The 6,000-nt window shown below is 37.3% G+C and overlaps 1 protein-coding gene and 1 non-coding gene across 6 annotated transcripts in view; both read left to right on the top strand.

Moving 5' to 3' along the window:
• The first annotated feature begins 204 nt into the window (after positions 1-204).
• Positions 205-277, top strand: Trnar-acg (transfer RNA arginine (anticodon ACG)). Its single transcript has one exon. It is a non-coding gene; the product is annotated as a tRNA-Arg (tRNA).
• Positions 278-2,739: 2,462 nt separating this feature from the next.
• The window catches only part of LOC106054970 (semaphorin-5A-like), a 190,710-nt gene continuing 187,449 nt past the window's right edge, over positions 2,740-6,000 (top strand). The window contains exon 1 of one of the 5 annotated variants that reach the window (XM_056045776.1): positions 2,740-2,871. The gene's annotated coding sequence lies outside the window, so the exon portion shown is untranslated. Of the gene's footprint in view, positions 2,872-2,896; positions 3,181-3,206; positions 3,222-6,000 lie in introns of those variants that run through there. The other 4 variants (XM_056045772.1, XM_056045774.1, XM_056045773.1 and 1 more) reach the window with 4 other exon arrangements.

Below are 6,000 nucleotides of genomic sequence, written 5' to 3'. Positions count from 1 at the left end.
AAAATGCCCGAATGCCTCAACTCCACGAACAAATAGTTAAAACGTGTTGTCATGGTAACAAGGAGGTGTCTATATTAAAAGTTATTTTACACTTCATCTTTCGTAACTATTGTCTCTTTTTTTTTCTCTGTAACCTAATCCTGACTACCTACTGCCACAACTACCCTTATAGTACTCTGGATTGCTGTTAACAATAACTTCCAAGGGCCTGTGGCGCAATGGATAACGCGTCTGACTACGGATCAGAAGATTCCAGGTTCGAATCCTGGTAGGCTCGAAACTTTTTTTTTGTGCTCTACTTTTTTTATATTGAGTGATATTTGAACATTTATTATAAAAAATGTTTTAGCTTGCTTCTATTTCGGTGCATGTTGTTAAAAAAAAATAAACAGGTGTGGAGAGGCGACTATGTGCATTCTATGGTGTTACCTAATGAACACTCGGACTATCCTGTACTCATTAGAAACTTTATCGTAATTCTTATAGATTTCATGTCCATGCATACCATTCATCAGCCATTGAGTAAAAATATTTTATTTCGAAAAAGAAACTTCAGACATGGAGAGCTTCATCTGAGTCATGGGGGACTGTTAACAAGGAAGTCGCGCGGTCAGCACAACGACCAAACCAACAGCCTTTATTTGCAGCACCTAATGTAAGATCTTCATTAGGATATAGAGGTCCCCCCCCCCCCACCCAAAAAAAAAACAACCTTTTTTCCAGTTGTATGTAATTTTCCGGTCTCTCAAGGCAAGACCTTTAGCACTTGGTCCCTGTTCAAACACTCCAGCATCGTTTTGTAAGTTTGTTAATTGTTTGTTAAAGAGATCACACACGTGGTTAATTAATAATTAAAAAAAGAAAGCAAGAAAAAAATACTTAAAAAAAAAAGATTATCTAAGCTAGAAAAGCTCCACATTTACAGACATAAATATCAAAGGTTTATTTCCTTTTTTTTTTTCGGTATCCAACACATTTTCCTACATTAGTACTATTTAATTATCTTTTTAGCTAATTTTTCATTAATTCGTGGGTTTTTTTTTTTTAGGAACAATGAATAATTGTGCAAAGTTTTAATTGATACGTGAATGGGAAGCGGGAGAAATAATGTGTTCAAAATGTGTCCCAGACAGACAGAAAGAGAGTAATTTGGTAAAAACTTTGTAAACATTTACTTTAAAAGAAAATAATGGAGGCTATGCAAAAGAGCTTGATATCACAACTTACAATATGTCATTAGAATACACTTAAGCATTAATGAATTTAATTCCCCTTTTAGACTTAATTGCTCGTGGTCATTGTTACATCAAATATTTTTTTTTATTTCGAACCTAGATGTTGACGGGCTAGATTTCACTACTACGCCTTCTCGCCAGACTGCCAGAGTTTCGTCCTCTCGCGTTCCCTTTGTGTGGCGTTGCTTGTCCCTAAATCTCGCATTAGCCGCAAGCCAGTTTAGCGGTCCAAAGATGTGTTGTAAAAGTTTGGTGTTTGTCATGAGATATAGATGTGTTGTATACTCGTGGATGTTTCAGAGAGCATACTTACATAAATGTTTTTTTTTAATCATCATTTTTAAATATAAATGACTGTTTTCTTGTATACAATTTAATATTGTTCTGGTTTCAAAATTAGCTTAGTTGGTTCTGCTAAGCTTAGTAGTATAATTAATATTTTGTTTTTGATTAAAAAAAAACTGTAGATAAGAACGATAAATCTTTCATTGCAATAAGTTTTCTACAAATTATCTCCCTTCCAAAACATTCTCATTAAAAGGTATATATTAATAGCCTCCGTGTCTTACTTACTAACCTGTCTTACGCTTTGACTATTTTAAAAATATTTGTTTTCTGCCAAATGTTGCCAGTTTAATAGTAGCTTAAAATATTTAAGAAGCACCAAATGGTCGTGTGGTAGGCGCTCTGAATTGTCGACTCAATAGCCCCTGGTTCGAACCCTGCCCGTCGCCATTCCTCGCCGTTCTTCGTTAGCCTAGACTTGGGCTAGGATAAACAAGCTTCATTCATTGGTTTCTGTTGTAGTGCTTCAATCATGTAATGACGTCTCAGAGTCCCAACCAACTATACTGGGTACCTGGTGGCTGGTGTTAGTTAGGGAAAGTAAAGGCGGTTGGTCATTGTGCTGGACACGAGACACTCTCGTTAACAGTCGGACGTAACAACAGTTGAGCTTTAGGCTACATTATTTGCATTATATATCGCAAGGTCTGAAAGGAATACTTTATGTATTTTTAATCCTTTTTTTTTTTTTTTCAAACATTGAAATCGTTAAAAATTTGTTTTGCATAAGAAAAAATGGGTTTTAAAGAGTATTTATTTGAACAACATCTGGGTATTTTTCAAAAACTCTAAGCAATCCTCGCTGCGTCATAGTCTGCTCCCAAAAACAGAACTTTGATTGTCATTTAAAGTGACATTAGGCTCCCCCCCCCCCCACCCCTCATTTTTTTTTTTGACACGGTTTCGAAATATTTGTTGTTTCGTGAACTCATTTTCTAACAAGACCTCGCGGCCATGACACAATTTTGAGCAGAAACAACATAGTTTAAAAAAAAAAAATGTGTGCCTAGATCAAACGTTTCTTCTGTTAAAGTTGACTTTGTTAATGCGCCATGCACATTCAGAAACACTCCACGCAACAACAGCCACACCATGTCCAAGTGACGCGGCACAAAGTTGATTCCAACAGACGGACCCTCGGCGAGCCCTCGTCTGTCGAGACAACGCGTTCACCTGCCAAACTCTATGGCGGCAGACGAGACGGGGGGAGGAAGGAGAAGAAGAAGAAGAGAAGAAAAAAAAAAAAAAAAACACAACTTGGTGTTGCGGTATTTCACCAACTGAGATTGTGGTACGAGGGGGAGAATCCCTCGCTTTTTTTTTTCCTCTCTCTCTCTCTTCTATTCGTATTGCTACTTCTGCTCTTGAGTGTAAATATTGCTTGAAATTGTTAGTGTCAACTTAGGGTTATGGCCCCTAGATCTATGTGCTTTTGATGATTCGGTGCTTGTGATGTGTTTTCGATATTGGATACACGATAATTAGTGAGTGCTAAACTTCAGGACATTTTTGTGCAGGACATTGTTTTTCGTGCATAAATAGGACTTTCTTACATAGGATACTTTTTGGTTAAAGTGTGTGTGTATATGGATCTATAGATGTAAATCTCTAGTTAAGAGTTAAGACTTTGCGAAGTCACAGGTTTGCGTCGAATTCAGGTGTTACTGTTGATGATCTAGACTAGACTTTAATGTCCTACACAAGACTGACTAGATTTAGATCTAGATCTAGAGTATGGTTAGGCTTACACACACCGCTAGATCTAGATTAGATATTTACCTAGAGTGAACTCAGAGATCTAGATTTTAATATAAATAGATGTAGATCTAGATCTAGACTAGTCACTCTAGTGTGGACAACAAGAGTTCTTTTCATATCTTAGATTATATAATACAGACGTTACTTCAAAAAAGAAGATGATTACGTCACGCATTCAGACTATATCTAGATCTAAATGAAATTTAGATCAAGGCATAGAACAGATTCTAGATGCAAACAATAGTCCTGATTATAGAATAGGTCTATTGGGTTGTAGCCTATTTCATTACAGGTGGACCTAGTGAGACCTAGTGAGATATCTATATCTCCTTAACTGTGAAGCCGTGTGTCTCTATTAATAACAGAACACGCCAGACATAACATCAATGTCTTTGTATTGCAAGCTGTTCTCTTATTTTTTTTACATCTATCTATCTATCTATCTATCTATCTATCTATCTATCTATATATCTATCAATCTATCTACCTATCTATCTGTCTATCTATCTATAATCTATCTATCTATCTATCTATCTATTTATCTATCTATCTATCTATCTATATCTATCTATTTATCTATCTATCTATCTTTTTATCTATCTTATTATCTATCTATATATCTATCTATCTATCTATAAAGTATACGGGTATATAAATAACAAATGTTTTATTAATATAACTTTTATTGCTATTGTTTGATAACAACAGGGCTAATACTAATAATACCTAGTAGTCGGCATTGTCCAAAGTCCAAAGATTTCGGATGAGAGCAGTAATGTACGGTGTCTGCTCAGATCCCTTGCAGTCTGTATGTTTTGACACATCGTCATAGTAAAGCTTATAGTAGTATAACATAGTATTATTATTATATTAACTTATTAGACTGCCAAAGAGCTTACAGCTCATCAAGAAAAAGCTGGTTAGAAGAAGAAGAATATTGGCATATTGGCATATGGACAGATGCCAGGAAGGTTGCTGGGATACACTCTTGAGACCCAAAGAAAAAGCCGTTGTCCAAGAGACGTGGAGAAGACGCTTAGAGAGATCTCCCGCGGACAATGGCTTTGTCCGCATAAGTAGTGGCAAAATTTGCAGGTCGCAAATGGGTGTGCATGATTATGTGAAAAAACAGAACTCATCCTTAATCTTCGGATTCGAAGACAATGCTTTATAATAATAAGATCAATTATAATAATAATAAAATATAATAATAATAATCTTTATTGTTCGTAAGGAAATTTGTCTTACGAATAAGTGCATTATTTCATGTCGAATGACTAAATGCAGGGGCCCCTAAAAAGTTCACGCCATCCCGGGGCTCAAATCCCTAGCCACGCCACTGCCCCATAACACTAGTGAAGTTTACGACGTCTACTGTGGATAAGTCTATCTTGTCCCAATCCTCATGGTTCTATAGTAGGGACTATGTGCAAGTCAAATGACTTACAAGCAAAAGACCGTGAAAGCCCGGATAACCATAAACCGGTGCACGGACTCTTTAATCTCACCATCGCTTCCGTGCACCGAGGTGCACCCCTGTGCTGCAGGGAACGAGTGGGGGGAAGGGGGGGGCGCATGTGACAGGCGCCCCCAGCATACAGAGACGAAATTCCAGGGCAATTGTCGATGGAGATTGACAGAGCGACGCAGTGTAGTGTGATAAGAAAAGAAGAATCCTGTCTTTTTCCGTGATACATTCCAGTGATAGACAGGCGGTGTGTGTGTGTGCGTGCGTGCGTGGTGGTAAGAACATAATGATAATGTATGCGGGTTATCAGGTCAAAGACTATCGCCGGCGAATATCGTCTCAAAACATTTGATAAAGGTCCGAAGCAAGCGTGTCACGCCTCTGTACAACGGTGGAGGGATGGATTCGCGGGTGGAGGGATGGATTCGCGAGGGCTGATCCAAATACGAGACGCGAGGCGATGGCAAGTTGTAATAGTGAATTAGAAGATGTGAAATCTGTATGAAGCTATTCATAGATATCAGGGGAGGTGATCTGGTCTCGTTACTCTACGATTCATTGAGAGCAAAAAAAATATTTAATAGAATGAAACTTAATTGTGCGCTAAATGTTTAGCGGTGGCATAAAGTAATGTACTAAGCAGAAAGAGAAGGGACGTCATTCTTTTTGTTTGTTTGTGTTGTTTACAAAGCTTAAATCAACTGGTCAAAAGTTTGCACACGTTATTTCTCAGACTCCCAGTCTCCCAATTTCTTCTACCCAACAACACAAGAATTATGGAATAAAAAATAATGAACCTATTAGTTAATTAATTATTGGTAATTATTTTTTTTTTTTATTAGGTATCTCGAAGAAGTGAAAAAAAGTTGTACTTGATTGACGTGATGGTATAAGCTGAATTAGACCCCTTTATAAGTTCGCCGCTTTAAAGAAAGTTTGAAACAAACAATAGATAACAATACGATCTTCTATTTTCATAAGCATCTCACTAGCAGAGTAGTTAGTATGTCGGCTTAAGGAAATTTTAGTCATGAGTTCAAATTCAGTTAGTTTCCCCTCCCCATTTTTTAAAACTGTAATGGACCTCATTCACCAATCGTAAACAAACAACATTTAGTCACGCGATCTTATTGATAATCCATCCATCCATCCCAGTGGCGCTACAGCCCATGGAGGGCTCTGGCCTGCTTTAAC

This window comes from Biomphalaria glabrata, chromosome 11 (assembly GCF_947242115.1).
Source record: "Biomphalaria glabrata chromosome 11, xgBioGlab47.1, whole genome shotgun sequence".
NCBI lineage: Eukaryota > Metazoa > Mollusca > Gastropoda > Planorbidae > Biomphalaria > Biomphalaria glabrata.
The sequence above is the reverse complement of the archived record's forward strand: the minus strand, read 5'-3'. Positions and strand labels throughout refer to the sequence as shown.